Below are 20,145 nucleotides of genomic sequence, written 5' to 3'. Positions count from 1 at the left end.
ATATTCACCTTCGATCGCTTAAATAGTTAAATTATCAGTGTATTTAATAAATAGCGAGTATCACAGCGGGGAGCAGATAGTATCTCACAGCTAGGGAGATTTTCTTTCTGACAAGAACTGTCAGGTTCACACAATGCGTTCACAGTTAGCTATTTTCTATTGTTACTGGGTTTCAGTTTTCAAAAGGACTCTAGTATGACATCGATGGATAATTAATGAAAGATAATAGTGATTACATTATTTTAACATTTTGAACTCTGTAGCCAATATTAATTAGAAGGATTATTGCGTAGGATATATTGCTGTAGCGACTGGCCGAAAAATCAAACCACTTCATTTAAATTTAAATGTTGGTATCTTACGCAATAATTTCCTTTTTCTATATTTTTTAATCAACGAAAAAGTTTGTAATTTATGATCATCTTTTACATACATTCGATACAGGAAAGAAATTTTATTTGTTTACTTAATTTAAAAACAATAGGTTGAAAAAAGTTGAGTTTGTTTCGACGTTTCTTCTCAGGGTAGGCTAAGTACTTAGCTCTTTTAAGTCATATCAGTCATCATAAGTGCAGAACAAACCGAAACATTTCACTTTACCGAACGATTATAATCAAAAACTTCCTACAAAAAGACCTAAATATTCAACTATAGATTTTATGCCTATCTAAAACCAAATAAATATAACATTGGTCGTATTGCTGACTCGTGGCACGTCAACGACGATTTGTCGGCCATGGGCTATAGGCCGAAACTTTCTGTCACTCAGCGGTGTGACGTGCCGAAAGCCGAAAGCCGAATACCGATTGAAATTGTGGTGGAGCGCTTGCTGCAGTTTGAGTATTTTTTATGGGATCTAAATTTCTAAAGGTCGCGTTTTGGAATCGTACTGGTGCTGTATTGTTACCTATAGGTTATCGGTGATATTGTTCTTCTACAAGATAAAAGAGTAAAAGAGATAGAAAATAAAGAGTTACATTTTGTATTTATCTACATTAATATGTTTATAATAAAGTATAAACTATGTATTTTTACTTTCTCTTGGAAAAATTCGTACTTTTTTCATTTTAAGTTGATATAATTTGTGTGATATTCATTAAAAAATGACGACCTCCGTGGTCGAGTGGCGTACGCACCGGTTTCAAGGTGTCGCTAGCTCTGAGGTCCCGGGTTCGATCCCCGGTCGGGTCAATGTAAAAATTCACATTTCTACATTGTCTCGGGTCTGGGTGTTTGTGGTACCTTCGTTGTATCTGAATTCCATAACACAAGTGCTTCAGCAACTTACTTTGGGTTCAGAACAATGTATGTGATGTTGTCCACATTTATTATAATTTTGTATTGACTTTCGAAAAAATAAAAATGTCACAATCATATTTCTAAAAGAAATAACGTTGTTTCAACTCGACTTTGATTTTGATTCGACGATATAAATACAATATCTGTAACAATTTCAGCAGTCTAGCTATCCTATCATGGTTTAAGAAACATACACAGCCTGGTATCAGACGTACAGACAGAAAAGCTGTAATAATAAGTGTTCTTTTTTACCCTCTAGGTATGCAAACTTAAAAAAGTGTCACCAATATCTACCTAATAAAACTCAGAATCAAGCTATAAATAAAATCATTACCTACTGATATAAAATACATTTTCCGTTAGAATTACAAATATAAATCATTTTAGTTTAAATGACGTAGAAATTGGTACTTACGAGTAGGTAATAATATGATAACTGACTATAAATAGATTCAACAACGCGACGCAGCCATTTAAAGCAGGTTTGAATGTAGTGTGTCAGTCAATTCAAATCAAAAAGGTTCTATTGCAGTAGGCATAAGAGAGGTAATATACAGATATAATGACTTTAGATGTGCGGTTAGAAACAAAAATTTGCTATGTAGAAGAAAAAGCAAAAAAATCCAATTATTACTTTTGAAAAATACAATTGTAACCTACAAACAAATTATAAACCCGTTCTATTTTACTGATAAAACACGTTCGTTAAATTAAACTCACTTAATTATTTACTTAATGACTGTTTACTTGCGCGTATTTATCTGGACAGCCCGACAAATACACGTGGGTAAACCGTTATTAAATAAATAATTCTAAATCCGCCTCACGAACGATAGATATTAAATCAAATACACTCATGTTTCGATAACATTTTTAGATTCGCCCAAAAAACACACTTTTCAAACTTCAAGATACGTTTGGTAAATGCAAAAACCAGAAGGCTCAACTAAAATATATTTGTCGGCGCATGCGTGCTACGCCACACAGTCTCTCTTAAGGGAGGGGGTAGAATGGTTCGCGATTCGGAAGGTACCGCACGCCTTCACGAACAACCCCTTCGATCGTAGTGCAAAAAAATGCAGTGAAGTGACATTTCAGAAAAATAATAAAAAAAATGTGTTTATTATATTAAAGTGCTGTGAAAACAATTTTCGAGGAAAAATTTAAGTGCTTTTCAGTGATGTGTTAGTATTTTACGGTGAGTTTTTATTTATTTCTTAAAAAAATATTACTTATAATTTTACCGCCTGATTATTATTGCATTTTTACGGGAACTTCGTACGTGTTTCAAAGTTTTGAAGTTCTGTAACCTAGTTACGAAGTTTTGGAACAATTTGAAATGTTTTAACATGCTTTTTAATGACTTATTTGTAGCGATAAAAGTTATTGCGCGTTTTAAAGGTATTCTGAAAGTTTATAACGCTCATCTGATGCACGATAAGATTTAAACGTAATTTGTTTTATGATTACATAATACGTATTTTGAATACTTTATAATAATAGTTGCGGAAAACAGGATATTAAAATACAATTTGATTAGTGAAATACAGTTTAAAACGAGCTTATTACATGCCCATGTAAAAATTGAATCTGGATCTCATTTTTGTTACATTAGTGCAAATATTTGGAAGCAATACGGTAGGCAAATGTTTTTCAATGGAAATTAAATCAGCTATGATAGTTTCATGAAACTGAATGACTTTAACATAAAGATCACACTTCGTACTTGGAGAAGTATATTTTTTATGATATTGTAAGTTGAGTTGTAGCTTCAGAAGATTATGTCTAATAAGAGTGTGTGATTTATAAAAGATAATTATGTTTTGAATGGTTTTATCACTAGACTTTATTATCATGGTCAATAAGGTTGATATTCATACCTTAAAACGGTTTAAACATTATTTGGTCATCTTCAAAATTATTTATAAAAATGTATATTATATTTTTAATATATTCCGGTGCAAGCAACCATAAGCATGGTCTTGGTGATAAAATAATTGCTTCGTCAGCGTTTCTATAATAGGGTTAAACTACAGGGTGCGTCGGTATCGTAAATCGGACAAGCTATTTTCGTGCACCCTGTGTTTTAATATGTGATTAATTTTCGGAGTACAAAGTGGAAGAAAAATACTTTTCGGGATTATTTCAATGAATTGTGTTCATCATCATAACTTTAACCTATTACAAAGTTCCAAGTGAAAAGAGGCTTGATAATATTTTTGTACATTTGAACATTAATGACTAATGATAATTAAAATATTTTCGAAAACGGAAGGAGAGAGGCCAAGTTCAGCTTGAACATAAAACATGTCCACCTGTGGTCTCTTAACCTCTGAATCAATTCAAAATCATAATACCTGGTTATGAAACTTATTTAGAAATGTAGGTCAAATAAACACGTTCATATTTATTAAGGACTTACGTAATCAGTATGATTTTATTTGTACACTACGACTCTTGACCCAAAGAGCTGATAAGAACCAACTTTACGAAAAATAAAATACAAGTATATGGATTGAGCTGCAGTACAAAAAAAAAATGATTTTTTTTTCTTGCAGCAAAATCCTATTACTAGCTCCAAATCAAAACCACTTACAAACTTGATGAAATTTTGGAACCAAATGACAGTTATTTCACATTCAACAAAATCTGTTCATCCAGTCCGAAAGTCTGAGTTAAAAAAAACAAATAGAACTTCTATTTTGAAGTCGGTTGACAAACACTTCATGTACTCCTGTAAAATGAGCAAAGGTACAGGACTAATCTAGGGTCACACCGAAAATCTAGACTAGTCATGTCTAAAGAGATGAGCTAGCAACAACTTTCAAAGGCACATTGCTTCACCCTTCTATTTTATCAATTAAACAAGTTTTTCTAACTTTCTGCGAGTTAGTTAAGCTCTTTATACCCAGGTCTCGTATTAAAGGAAATATCTGACGACCTATCTGACTGACCTCCTTAGTAACCTTCCAAAGGTCAAGTTGCTCACGTGTATTGAATGCTGGAAACTTGGCCTGGATTTCTAACTTGTTCTTCTGACTGTGATAGGTATAATTAATACACTAATGAGAAATATGATGATGTAACAATTATTTTTAGGGTACATGGGATAAAGGTTTAATTTATGAGAATGGTTCCGTAGCCAAAAGGTTAAAACTTTACCGTGATAGCTAGGACATATTTTTTTCAATAATGATGTATTTCTATTGGCGCTACTACCAAATATTAAAAGTAGACATGGGTTTTCCACTCTCGAATTCATTTAGCAACTAACCGATTTATTTATTTTTTGCCTATTTGTACAAAACCTTCAGTGTCGTGAGTATCGACTCAAACTTAATTGGTTAATAAATTAATGATGTATGTAAGTCGACTGGTATAGACCATAGACGTACTGTAATTTCGACTCTTATGACAAACTTTCGGTCTAACTTTTCGTGCCTTTGTGTAAAATTCCAATGTTTTTGACACCCCTGCAACACGAGGTTTAAACTGATACTACCGTGCGTAAGTTAAGCAACATTTATTTAAAAAAAAAAACACACTTTTAAAATAAACAAAACTACATCAAGTCCAGAACTCAGATAACCTACATATACCTAACATACATATCAATACCGCTCCAGAGCCCTCAGATACATTAGTATGTTATTATTACCACCTGTAGTTGTAAATCTGCCGCGTTAGGTAATACCTCATACGGAACGCTCATCAATCACCGCTGTAGGCTTCGCGATACAGGTTTTATTATAATGTTTCCCTTCACTTTAGTTTGTGTTTCGGGAGTTTTTGCTAAGGGATGAAAAGTGGTGTAATGAACATGTTTATTATGGGTTAGGTTAGGTAATATGGGAGGATTACATGTGTAATATAAGTAACAGGGTTGGGTAATATGCGAGGTTTTTTTTTTAAAGTTTAAAATCAAAGCGACGGTGCCTCTTTGTATGTAGACAAGGATTTAGTTATCTTAGGCTTGTCATTAGTATTCTTTCTATGAAAAACAATAACACAACCAATGTAATAAAGTCAGAAAGAAAAAAAACAACGTTGCTTAATCTTTTCTTATTTTATTTTTTATTATAGAATGAAAAAGTGAAAATTTAATAGTCTGTCTATGACAGTTGCTGATATATTCTCTGGTGACAGACTGTTCGACAGGGTAGGATAGGATCTAGTACAATGTTCCGTTTTTACCTCTTAAAAAAAAGATTCGTTTGAGTCAGAAAGTCGATTGAGATGCGATTTTACTAACTTGAAAACTTTAAGAAAGGTTTTCGGTTTATAATTTCTACCTACGCTTCGCAATACAGTCAGAAAAACACCAATAAACTCCTCACCAAGACAACCAGTTAAAGAAAAAGACCAAAGTTTAGATCTAGATTGATGCGGAAACATCCCTTCGCCAATTTTTCACAAATCGGATCATATCAGACTTCCTCCAAAAAAAGGATTGTAACATCGGAAGTTTGGTAATTTTTGGCCGGAACCGAAAGGGGGACATAATTCGATTGGAGGAACTCCTATCCGTCATGAGAATTAAGTTACGCCTAGTTGTGAGAATAACACTATCGAGGCAAAATATTTATTGTTATTTTGGACCCCAATTGTTCCGCTAAGAAACAGGGAAAAATATGGTATTTATTCGGGCTACCCGACTAAGCCTCGACGCAAAAACCGTCTGCGTCATCATAGCTATAGAACGGATTGAGCTATTTCTGTTTATTTGATTTAAAGGTGAATTATGTACAAGTAAGATAAAAATCGAAAAGAGATATTTTTCTCGTTGTTATATCTCAGTCTCGGCCACACATAACCTTAAAAATTAAAATTTTTGACCTTTCAGTTTTTTATGTTTCCCATTTCTTCTCCATTTTTTAGTCCTTTATTTTTTCAAGAAAATATATAGAAACATTATAGGTATTACGAATATGGAGATAATAAGCCAACGATCTAAAAATGTAAGAATAGTCTGACAGACTTATGTGTAACAGAAAAACGCTCTAGGCAAAATTATTGATTGAAATTAATAATTGCATGACAAAATTTAACCGGAATATTTTCGCTTCACTCTACCGCTCTCGACCGGTAATTTTACCTCATCATAGCGTGGTCATACATCTATGTACATTCACCCACTCACACCTCAAGCAGTTGATACGTGAAAAAATATTGAAAATCACAGTAATTAGGTACTTGATCGTTTCCTTTTCTCTTCCATGATTGTATTTTTTTGCCATAATGATCCTAGGTTTGCTATTAATCCATGTTTTTGCAAATTTTGTAAAGGAAGAATGGTATTTATCGTTATTTTTAAACAGTAACTTATGGAGTTTCGTTCCGGTTCTTCTTCATAAGAATATGATTTTCACCGCGCACCTTGAGTCAATTTGTAACGTATTAAAAGGGACACAAATATGTTTTCTTGAAAAAAAAAAAGCAAAACGAAATGCTTTTGTGTGTCACCTATGGTACTAAGTTTCGTATGAATGTTAATTTGAAGATTTTGTATACAATCCAGATAGGATAATATCCTTTCGGATGTATCGACCAATATAATTAGATGTTTCTAATGAAATGAATCTCTATAATATAGATCAAATTACAACAGTTGTCGAAAGGCAAATATTTGCTTCTTACTTGCCATCTAATTACCACTTAAGTAAACGTAATTTCGTAGCTAAGTTCATTAGGTCTTGGCTATAATGTCTGTCTAATTATATTGACAGATTGTATACATTAATTAATTAGATCATGATTCGTGGATCTACAGTTAATTGTTCAAGCATGAATGATTTAAGCGGGCACTGATATGAGGTTGTTTGACATGTGTCAATACTATCCACGATAATGTTTTACATCAAGGGTATGTAAAGAAGTTAACATATACTTAATTGAACCATTTATATATACCAGCTTTTATCCGCACCTTCGTCCGCGAGTTAAGTAGGAGAGTAGATGATCTATATCTATACTAATAAATAAAGCTGAAGCGCGCGCTAATCTCAGGAACTACTGGTCCAAATATTTTTTTTGTGTCAAATAGATCTTTCATCGAGGAGGGTTTTAGGCTATAAACCATCACGCTGCGACTAATAGGAACGAAGAAACAATAGAAAATGTGAAAAAAACAGGGCAGGTATACGATTCAATAGACCATTCATCGAGGAAGGTTTTAGGCTATATACCACCACGCTGCAACTAATAAAAGCGAATATACAATGGAAAATGTGGCAAAACCGGGGAAAAATATTCATCTTCGAGGGCTTCCGTTCCAAAATTCCTAACTTGTATCTTCTAGCCACGCGGACGATGTCGCGGGCAACAGCTAGTAGATAAATAATTTGCAAGAAAATAATTATATTGCGACTATTAATTGAGATGTAAACTACCCTATCTTTCAAGTTGTATCAAGATACAAACAGTTTGAAAATTTGGAACATAATTTAGAAGTCCCTTGCGTAAAAACATAATATAAAGATGTATAGGTTTCCGTAGAGCTAACATTGTAAGCACCCAACTCGCACTTGGCCATTTTTTATTAAACTTCGCTAAAAAGGAGCTGCTTTTAAACTTTTACTTTGGCAGAGTCGACGTACTTCCGACCTATTATAAAAGTTTTTAAACCGCCCGTAGGCCCTTGCATGGATTTAAATACACACAAAATGGACGGTTTCCTCACCATGTTATCCTTCACTATGACTTAGTAACTAGCTATTGACTGCTTGCCTAACCACACCAAATCAAACATGAACCCATAGGAACATAAAATATCGTATTCGTTAATCGTCCTTATAAACTATCTGTGTACCCAGATTCGTCTAAATCCGTTCAGTGGTTTTTGTATGAAAAAGGAACAGACATCCGTACATACAAACTTTCATGTTTATTAGTAGGATACTCACATGAATTCGAAAAGACATGGGCAGGTATTTGAACTTGTGACCTTTGCATATGTAACGGGACAATGATATCGCTTTGATGTGATATATTATGTATCGTGCAAATGTCACTTATGTTTGTGATACCATTGTTGCGTGACCTTTGCAAGTTAGATGATATCACTGTGACTTAGCAATTACAGATGTCTAGGAAGCCTATAATACGAAGATTATTACACTAATATTACAATTGTAACAGTATTTAAACTAAGGTTATTAAGACTGATTTCGATGGAATATGTTATGGAGTGAACTAGCACCTTGAATTTGACATACGTATTTTTATCCGACTTTCTTACAAGGGGGTAATGTTTTGGCAACTTATACCGTCTTTAATCCAAGCGGGCAAAGCCGCTAGCAACAGCTAGTGTGACAGAAAAAAAAAAAACATAATCTGAGGTCTGTTTAATTCAGCACAAATCGGTCAACAGAATTCGATTTTTAAAGAGACAGTTTTTCAGTGCTGTGAAGGAATTAATGTTATTGCGGCCCTATAAATGGCTTTTTACTATTATTTTGTTAAATTTGTCACTACTCTCAAGTGACAAATAATTGGTAGGAAACGTGTATTACAAGTATTTATGCACAATGCTCAAACAATCCTTATTAGGGAATAAACTTGTATCTAACATTGAGTTCTAGCTAGAAATATTATATTACAAAAGACGTGATAGGTTATATCCATACTTCTATATACTAATATATAAAGCTGAAGAGTTTGTTTCTTTGTTTGAACGCGCTAATCTCAGGAACTACTGGTCCAAATTGACAAATTCTTTTTGTGTTGAATAGACCTTTCGTCGAGGAAGATTATAGGCTATATACCATCACCCTGCAACTAATAGGAGCGAAGATATAATGGAAAATGTGAAAAAAACAGGGCATGTATAGATCATTACTTATATCTTCTACCCACGGGGACGAAATCGCGGGCAACAGCTAGTAAGTTTTATATGTAGGAACAGTAACACAACATAATTGGTTTAACAAAACTTAATTTGTAAGGTGTCAGAATTGTTTGGTAACATCTAAGTAAATTAGGTATCAAGCCTACGTATTTTGTTACCTAATATAAAAATAGAAACTCATTAAAACATTGTGGCAAGTAGTTTTGGAAATATGTTTTATTTTCATTTATTTTTTAAGAACGGATCCCGGATTTAGGAATTTGATCTTTGAGTCACTGGGGGCATCACAAACATTCAAGTCACATGTACAAAGACACCCAGACTCAGGACAAGCATTCGTGGATGACTCCAATGCTTATTCAACACGGGGATCGAAGCCGCGACAAATCAATATCAAATCGGAATAGAAACTATCCTTTGTGGATTTCCTGGCTGTAAACTACCTGGGAACGCAGTTTTCTCTAAATCCGTTTAGTAGTTTTTGCGTGAAATTGGTACGAATATCCATAGATAATAACTTTCGCGTTTATAATATTAGTAGGATTGTCAGACTTCTGAAGCCAACTGTGCTATAATATTATTTAAATTTGAACGGAACTTAATACAACAACTTTGAAATTTATCCTTTTGAAGTTAAAATTAAAATCAAAACGCCTTGATGAGAGTTAAAAATAGAGTCAACTTTTTTAACGGTGATTGATTTCAACCCTTATTTATAAATAGAAAATTAACCGATAGATACCGTTAGATGAGGGTAAATGGAATTTTAAATGATGGTTTCAGGTAAAATGTATTACAAAGTGATTTTTAAATCGATTTAACTGGACGAAATACCGTAGTAAGCAAGCGTTAAGATCAATGTCAATTATTTTGCCAATAGAAGGCTGTGTCCAGCCATAGGACAATACTAGGTAAGTATTGTTTTAATTAACTAAATGTCTACACTAATGGCCAAGTCGTTATAAGTCAGAAACGATTACTATAGTTAATGACGCATGTTGCAGATTCGATCCCCGCAAAGAATATTGAACCGTGATGGTAAGGCAGTTGAAAAATTCTCAGATGTCTGTTGCCGCTGTGACAATACACTATACCAAAAATAAAGATCTTTGTTAAGCAACGATTGCTTTGTAACTTTGTTAAATGATAGTTGAATTTTGCTCTCAACCCTCAACTTTTTGGGTCTTTCTTTAGCATATATTGTATGGAGTCTGATAATTGTCAGTGTCGGGAGTTCAAACCCCTCGACTGGTCAGCTAAGCAAAAAAAATAGTCTATGATTTTCATAACTTAAATATAAAAGTAAACTAATAAGATCAAGTCCTCATCACTTAAGCGTTAAATATCTACCTAGCACGTTTACCAACATAATACATATTGAAACATTAGTATTCAACAAGGCTTAAAGTACTTAGAACTCACTCGAACACGTTAAAAAGACTTTATCAATATTTGCGTCTAAATGTAATCGATTTTCGTATAGAAGACATATGGTAGAATCATTTGTTCATATCTTAAGGGATAAACGTCTGAATCCCTTTCGAATAAAGTTTTCTTGAGTATTTTGTAGAATTGAGTTGAATTTTTGTAATTTGGTTGTTTTTGGAAGGTCACTTACCTATTAGCTTATTGTTAGTGCATTAGAAACTTACTTTTATGGTATTTTGAGAATTTCACAATACTTTTTCAAATAAAAATTTTATATCATTATTTTATCATTTTTTGTGTGACAGACCAAAAAAACTGTTAGTATTTTAATAAAAATACAATTCTGCAGAGAGGCTTCCAATCCTTGTGTTGTGGGAGGTTTCATAAACATCCAAGTCACATGACACCCAAAGACATGTGTCACAAAAACATCCAATTTATTACCACAGCAATTACAGTTCAATCCAATTTTTAGTCAAATTCCTAATCTGTTACGATAGTAGCTAGTAGAAATGCAAATATTTTGCTAAATAAGACATGTAATATCAATTTATTTATTCAAAAACCAATTTCAACTTTTTGAGAGATTGTAAACTGTACAATTAATATAAAAAATGATAAATTTGTTTGTTTGGCTTTCACTCGAAAGCTATTTAACCGATCATCGCAAAACTTAGTACACATACTTTTAAAAGTATTAGAAGTAACATATATATTTTTCAACCGAATTTAAATAGGAGGAGTTACTCAAAAATATTATTCGACTTACAGAAAACGGGATTATGTTTTATAGCGATAACCGTTATCCAAGCAGGCAGATTTGCGGAAGGCTACTTATAAATAATATGTATCATAGAATATAGACGACCTCCGTGGTCGAGTGGCGTACGCACCGGTTTCAAGGTGTCGCTAGCTCTGAGGTCCCGGGTTCGATCCCCGGTCGGTTCAATATAATAATTCACATTTCTACATTGTCTCAGGTCTAGCTGTTTGTGATACCTTCGTTGCATTTGAATTCCATATCACAAGTGCTTTAGCAACTTAATTTGGGTTCAGAACAATGTATGTGATGTTGTCCGCATTTACTTATTTATTTGTTTAATATAGATTCAGTATATTCATTAAGCAGAAAAATTTAAACTTTACAATATTCCAGCAAACGCTCACAAATAGAATTGATGAATTAGTTTGTTGCACAGTAACAGTTGTTCACACAATGGCTCTTAGTGGACACACGACCTCGGGAGCTCCATTCGAGTGATCAATATTGCACTTCAGCTTTGTAAACGAGCAGTGCCTCTACTATGAAACCTTTGGAACAGAACGGGCGTGTGTGAAAGAGATGGCGCTTTACAGTTTGCGTAGTTGCGTCTCGTTTGCACAGCGCAGGTTGAAATGCTTTAAGAGTTCGTGGTAGGTGTGAAACAATAGCCCTTTTATTTTATTTATAGATTTAAATATCGTGTTTTTGTGTCCATTGAATATTTATGGAGTTTATTAATTGAATTGGATGAGCTCAATGTAGCTTTTATGTTTTTTTAGGCTACTGTTAGTTAATCAATCATGCCTGTTTACATAATCGGATTTGAATGAAATTGATATAGGATCCACAAATATACATAACTACATATAAGCCTACACCTGCAAAACGTTGTGGAATGCAAATAAATGACATGAATATGATTTAAATGTTGATACTTTTTTTAACATTGATGTTTCGTATTTTTTGTTCCGTAGTAAAGAGGGAACTGAGACACCACTGTCTGTCCGTCTGTTTGTCACCAAGCTGTATTTCATTAACAGTGACAAATCAGTTTGAGGCCGGTTACCAACAAATAATATAATATAATAATATAATATAATATAATATCATGGGACAACTCACACACGGTTATCTGATCCCAAGCTAAGCAGAGCTTGTGTTATGGTAACCAGACAACTGATAAACTTACTTATATAGTTCTAAATACATACATATTATAGATAAATTACAACCAGACACAGAACAAATGATCGTGCTCATCACACAAACATTTGTCCTGGGTGGGAATCGAACCCACGACCTCCGGTATAGCAGTCAGGGTCACTAACCACTAGACCAACAGGCCCGTCAAATTTATTACATGTTATTAATTTATACGGTAACCTCATTAATGTCGCAAATCCTACGCGCACTATTTTTTTTTAACAACTGTTGGTCACAACTCAATCGCTTATATCAAACTCTAAACATTATTTGCCCAGCCTTTTCCAAGTTATTTTAAGAACAGCCTCCATTCTAAACAGATTCAGCTACGTATTATATCAGTAAAATTACACAGAGCTATTGACTGCCTTACAACCATAACCCATTTTACGAGACAACAGCTCCCAATACAAAACTGGTCGTCAAAATCGTGACTTAACGACTACCAAGATCAACGCATGAATGTCGAGGTTTAAAGTGCTTTCCAAGGCATAAAAGGGATCTTGGTTTGTTTACGGTCACTCATCTAAACCAACAGTTTGAACTAAAACTATTGTCTTAAATTAAATGAATTCAAGTCTGGATTTGAACGGACCTTTCCAAGTTTCTGTCTTTAAATGTTTGAAGCTTAACTATCTTAATTGTAGTTGACAACTGGAGAGTTATAATAAGGAAAATCCGTTGTGGACTCGAGGCGGCACCTACACACTTATATAAATACTGTTTTGTATTCTATTATAATTTTGTAAACGGAAAGACAGTGTGCTGCTGGAGAGTTCCTCTCGCTGCGTTAAAACGCTTCCTTGATGCTTTTGCTGCGAACCCAGTTTCCCGGAATCCTTTTGGGGTGAACGAAACTGGGTTCTTTCTAATGTAACTTGATTTACAAAAAGTGATTTTAGGTGCCTGATTTGAATAAATGACTTTTGATTTTGAGACGATGAGGCTTCCTTACAAATACGCTAAAAAAGCAAATGATTGACTGGGCTGATAACCGAAGTCACCATGCCAAACCCATTGAGCGCAACGTATCACTAGGTTGATCCCCGCGCAGGAAAATCGTTTGTGATACTGCAAAGCTTGTTCTGCGTATAGGGGTAGTGTCCAAGTGACTTGTGTGTCTGTACAAACCCCCACGACACAAGGATTAAATTCGGGAATTTAATACCATACCAAACCGGTCCCTTTCCATAATATTATCTTTTGTTACTTGTTATAGCGGCAACTGAAATAAGAGTCTATGAAAATTTCAGCTATATATTACTCCATGAGATACAGCTTGGTATTAGACGGACTTACAGACAGCAGAGCCTTAGTAATAGGGTATATTTTATCCCTCTACTTATAGGGAGAATGACCTTGATAAATCAAATGTAACCAAAATTTTAAACAACTAGAAATTTTGAAAGTCCACTCAATTAAAGTGATCATCAAGTCTAACTCCACAGGTGAATTTAGCAAAACTATTTGAGAGCTTATATGGATTTAACTGCACCTAATTGGACAGGAAATGTGTGTGACTTGTGTGAAGTTGAAAACGGTAAGGATATTTCGGAAAGCGTTTTAATGTTTGTTAAATTGTTAAAACCGAATAGATAAGCTCGTAGCCTAAAGTATCATGAGATAAATTATTAAAAGAATTAATATTTTCCTATTGTTAAAAATTCATGAAAGTATATTGCATCAATTTTTAATAAGCATTCGTTTCTGTCACAGACAAATCCAAGACTTATTGCTAAATACGTAAGGATATATTTCCACTAATGGTCATGCTATTTTAAACCTCCTATGTTATTTCTTTTTATGTTCCGAACCCAAATTTTATAAAGGTCATCTTATTACAAAGCTTCAATGACTATCAGACTGTATCTCAAGAACCATGATTTTTAGATATCTGAAATTTCTCCTGATGATTTCTGTAGCCGCTATAAATACAAATATTTAAAGCAATCAGAATTAAAACATTTCCCGAATTTACCAGACAATATTTCCGATACGCTTACATTGCCTCCAATTTCATCCGCCATACGAGTTATTAATACCTACAATTTAATTTGTATCTCTTTCCCCAAGGTATGGCCTTGGGGTAATATCAAAAGGGACTCGAATCCAATAAGGAAGTTAATGCAAATTGTGTCGGAGGTATGGTGACATTATTTGGTGTTTTGTAACAGGAAAAAAGCGTTACATTTCGTACCCCTCAAATATTACCCCGCTTCAGGTGAAAATACTTTGACGGCACTTTTAATATTTAGGAGTAATAAATTGTTTTGGACCATGATCTTAGGCTTGGGAAAAGCTCCTGAAGAATTATTTAAAACAAAAATGTGTTTGCCTTGAGCTCGCAAACTCTACTCTATTTAGGTATAGTTTATTGCAACTGACTGATTTTGCTTCTTAAGCGGAATATAGGAGAGTTCCATGTGGCCCAGGATAAAAAATCGTGGAAGGATTTCTGGGAGGCCTTTGCCCAGCTGTGGGACAAAGTGGGCTCGATAGAATAATAGACGAACATTATTTTCGTTTCTCTGAGAGCAATTAAAAAAAAATCACCGACTTTAAACCGAACTTTTAGTTAATCAATTATTGATTGATGCAATTTTGGAGAAAATTGTTTGAATAGTGTTTAATGTTGTCATAATAATATTTATTTCATTGACTAACAGAATAAAACTGTAAGACATCAAATAAATATTGGAAAAATTTATCATCAAACAGGTTGCATTCCTTTATATCGTTATAAATTAAGCTCTTAAAGCAAGACCCAGTTAGTTTGAAATTAACGATGTATGTATTATATTATTTACAGTGTTTAAATGTATTAAGGTAGGTATTATATAAAATTAATTTTCTCTCCAACATAGAATGTTAGTTAAATTCACACACGTATATGAATTATCACGTATGCGCAAATGTGTATGGAAATAATTTAAATGAGTCACAGTGAAGAAAACACTGATAATTGCATTTCATAAAAATTGTTTCATGAAATCCGTTTTACAAAATAACTGTTACATTGTTTTCTTCGAGAAGCTTGTGTAAGTATATCTGTATAATTGCTGACTTTGAATATATTACCTTGTTCTGCATGTTAAACACTCACAGATACACAATTATCGGCTTTTGTTCTCCACTTCCCCCTATTAACATGACAACGGTACACACTCGATCACATAATCCAAAAACAAAATAAACACGAAAACTCCTCCAACATCAATCATTCCAACAATTTCACCTTACCCCGGGATCCCCACAAAAATTACCCCACAACATACTTACAGAAAAAAAAACACCCTTGGGGAAACAGTATATAAAATTGCAACATTTAAGCCAAAGAGTAAACAGTCGCGTTGAAGGTAAAATCCTTTTGATGTGGAATATGAAGACGACAAAGGGAAAACGTACAAATGAGTTGGTCTGACAAATAAAAACTAAAACATGCTTGTTTGAAGAACGTGTCCCTTAAAAGACCTTTCTGAAAAATGTTGGATGTATTTGAAGAGCCTACATTTTTAAATGATGTTGTTCTGTTGATTTGTGGAACGCCTACGTATATTTTTTTCTTGGATAAGGGATGATGTTTAATGTTTAATGAGTGAATCATTTTAAATTTTACGCTTTTCCCAAAACTCTTTTTTATGTGCGTGAATAAACCTTGATGGAATATGAAATGAAATAGAGGTATAAAGAAAATCTTAGATAAATAAAAAATAATTAATCCATTATTTGATTTAAACTATGTTAAGTTAGAGAAAGTCCTTATCATACGATATACTCAAGTATTTTTAATCAAATTTACTCTAAAAGCAAACAATAATAATATAGCATCCATAAGCAACATGCCCATTCTTTCTAAAGCACTGTACACGCTGTTTTTAATAAAATTTCAACTCCCACTATGTTTAAACTTTATTAAATGTCTTGCTACAGTGAAGATAGTTTCAAAAGAAACAAAAGAACTCCATCCTGTAATATTCCCATAAAACAATGAACCTTTGTATAGTTTTTTCGACCATACTTCAGTTTTTAATAATATTACTCGTAGTTACATAAACGCTGTCTTTAGGTGCTGGGGTCTTAAGATGCAACCAATTGATGTATGTAAAGAAAATTTTGTAAGGAAAATTGAGCTTGTTAACAAAACCTTTACCACTATCCCCCCTTATTATAATTGTGGAAGCGAGAGGCCGCTCTACAACGTAGTGTTTTGCCTCACTTCACGAATTCTTACTGGTTTTCTTTAGGACATGGTAAGCCAATCAAAGATGCTGTAAGTTGTGATGAATGCTTGTTCCGTCTTTCGAAAGTCTAGCTCTGATCTTACCGAAGTATTACTATTGAAATTAATAAGTTACCTTAACAAGATGTTGATAGTACTTTGTTAAGAAAAAATGGGGAAATATCAAAATCTTTTTGAGGTTTTTAATAAGATAACCAAACCTTATTACTACTTATTAGTCTGATAAATTCAGTAAAGAGAGCGATGTTTGTAAATTGTGTAAAAATGTTGTTAGTGTATATTATTTAATTTGAAGAGAAGAAGATTGTAAGGAAAATTAATAATAGAAGGTTTCCATTGCGATGTATATAGGTACCTGTTTGTGCGTAAGTTTATGTTTATTGTTCACATTTAATATTATATATATTATGTAGATGGATTTTAGATAAGGTATTAGCAATAAAATTACTTAACAAGGCTTAGATTATGCGTAATAAAAGCCTCCTTAGAAAAGCGATATTGTCACAAAAGTTATCAATGTCAGAGATCATCAAAATGTAGATGGATATAGTGTAGATGAAGACAGTTGTTTTTTGGGAGTATATTTTTTTTCTGCAGATTAAACAAAAAACTTTACGGTTTACAGAAATAAATAATTTTACATAAAGAAAGAGAAACAGAAAAAAAACGGATAAGCGAATATAATATAACATTTCAAGGTAATAAATTTACGTAAGCCCAAACCAGGACCTAATTTAATCAATCAGGGACCTTGTTATGTAAATTTAATACGTTCGCCGACACGTTGGAAAATTTATGAAATTACATTGGAAGGCACCCTTAAGGCTGAGTGTTAAAATAGAAATGCTTATATGTTTTAGGTACGATTGTGTATATAAATAAATGATTCATCGAGAAAACTGATGAACGTCAAGTTAGACGTATAATTTGAGAGGTTTTCCATGGATTATATAGCAGCTTTTTGGCTGTTATATTTTGGAAAAATATAATTTTGTGTTATTATAGGTAAAATTATGTCGGCAGCTGTATCATAAACTATTAAACAGTTTCAGATGAAACTTTAGTCATTGGTCATCATTCATTTTACCTTATTTTCATACCGATGTTTCCAAAATAGCTATATAACTTAAAAATAATAATCTTAAAAACTTTTTACTTAATTTAACATACCAATTGCATACATTTATCCTAATGAGTTAATTCTAACGACCTGGCCATTACGTATTCCAGATTCAAAACCAATGTCATCACAAAGGATCCAGCCAAAAGAAAAAGAAATAAAAAAGCTGAAAAAAAGCGATTCCTTTTTCGAATGTAATGTAATCAGGCGCGAACTTCAGTGCAATTATCATTTAAAATTATGGGGTACCTTGTCGAACCGTCTTTGCATAAAGACTTGGTTTCGAATAAACGTCGATGGCAACGTCTCACCGTGAATCGCGTTTCCAAATCTGCTGGGGAGTTTATTCCACCGTTTCTTCTTTAACAGCAAAAGCACTTAGGAAGTGGCTGAGGATGGGCGAAACTGGGTGCTGTCCAATGTAATTAGATCTTCAAAAAGTGCTACTTAGTAGCCTTATTTGTATAAATGACTTTTGATTTGATTTGTTAAGATTGTGTTTTTTTTTTATTATTAACGCTATAGGCCGCGTACAGCGTGCAAACATACATTAATCTTGAATTTTATTACATTTCTGAAACATAAGGAATGCAGTAAAAAGATCATTATTGAGTATCTCTTCGACACAATGCTTACTAAAGGCTGGTTTCCCAATAGTCTGGGAGATACGTGCGGGCGGACATACATAAAAGGCCCTTATTACCTATAGTACTCTTAATCGATGACACGATTCCAGGTCTACGCTGTTAGATGTAGGTGTAAGGCTAATGCTGATCAGGCTGAAACATAGTGAGTAACGCTGCGAAACGATGTTTCAGAACCTCACAGTTGACTTTGCCGTAGTAATTACTGTCGAAACGACCGAGTCTCGGAATAGATACTGGAGAAACCAACTACTAGAGAATATACGTGAAAATCTATACTAATATATAAAGCTGAATAGTTTGTTTGTTTGTTTGTTTGAACGCGCTAATCTCAGAAACTACTGGACCAAATTGAAAAATCCTTTTTGTGTCAAATAGACCATTCATCGAGGAAGGTTTTAGGCTATAAACCATCACGCTGCGACTAATAGGAGCGAAGATACAATGGAAAATGTGAAAAAAACAGGACAGGTATAAATCATAACTTATATCTTCTACCCACGGGGACGAAGTCGCGGGCAACAGCTAGTTATATTAATAAGACAATGAAACCGCTTTACCAACCACGCTACCATCACTGACTGAGAGAGCTTTTTTTAGCTTGTTTTATTTTTATTTAATTGCAAATAATATAAACCGCTCAGCAAATTCTGCATTATTATAATAAGGATTCATAATAGACAATTGCAGACTTCAACACACCAACATTAAAATGATATATCTGCATCATAATGACGTAACGTAGAACGTTCAATACTAAGACGAGTCACAGCATTACAAGAAACCACAGCCTTAAAGGGATGGGAAACGCCTAAGAAATCGATCGACTCCTTTTATTCTTATTGATTAAGGACGGTTAATAAAGGCAATTGAGTTACCTCCCCTGGATGAAAGATAAATACTATTCAAGTTGAAGACGAGGTTTGTAATTGAGAATTCTGTTTATATTATAACTAAGTCTGCTTCGTTCATCGATTTGGGTTCACAGTTCCGTATTTGAGCGTTATAAGCGTTATATTCGCAATGGCTTTGAGTGATGATGTTTACAAAATCACGATATGCTGTTTCAAAGGCGGATGTGATTGCATTCTGATAGGCTAACTTTGTATCATGAACGAAATTTTTGAACAGGTTTTTAGTAAATTAAATGTTAGGTTTGCATGTATTTCTGCTACTGTTGGTTGGTGCTAGTGGTTCATATTTGTTGGTATACAAAATGTATGTAAATATAACTGACTTATTATCATCTTCTTCTTATATATAAAAATGAATTGCTGTTCGTTAGTCTAGCTATTTAGGTCTTGAAACATTCGCAGCAGTCCAGGGAAGGTTTGAACAGTTTTAAAATATTTCTGGAAATTAACTGCTGGCGAACTGCGTACCATTTTTATCTATTGGACACGAAACCCAAAAAAACCTTGACATCCCGACTAAAAAAAACAAGTACCAAAAAGCAAACACTAAAAGACAAATTACTAAAGCAACAGAAACTTCGATTCGAAGTTCTAGTTCAGTTTGGCAGTCAAACAGTGAAGAGTCAGCTCATGTTTATGCAACGGCTTGTTCAAACAGACTTCATAAGTCCGATACGAACTGTATTGG

The 20,145-nt window shown here is 33.6% G+C and overlaps 1 protein-coding gene across 1 annotated transcript in view; it reads left to right on the top strand.

Moving 5' to 3' along the window:
- Positions 1–2,235: 2,235 nt before the first annotated feature.
- Positions 2,236–20,145, top strand: part of LOC113499296 — a 108,222-nt gene continuing 90,312 nt past the window's right edge. Inside the window, exon 1 of the mRNA XM_026879718.1 lies at positions 2,236–2,497. The gene's annotated coding sequence lies outside the window, so the exon portion shown is untranslated. The remainder of the gene's footprint in view (positions 2,498–20,145) is intronic.

The sequence above is a fragment of the Trichoplusia ni genome, chromosome 12 (genome assembly GCF_003590095.1).
Source record: "Trichoplusia ni isolate ovarian cell line Hi5 chromosome 12, tn1, whole genome shotgun sequence".
NCBI classification, from domain to species: domain Eukaryota; kingdom Metazoa; phylum Arthropoda; class Insecta; order Lepidoptera; family Noctuidae; genus Trichoplusia; species Trichoplusia ni.
The sequence above is the reverse complement of the archived record's forward strand: the minus strand, read 5'-3'. Positions and strand labels throughout refer to the sequence as shown.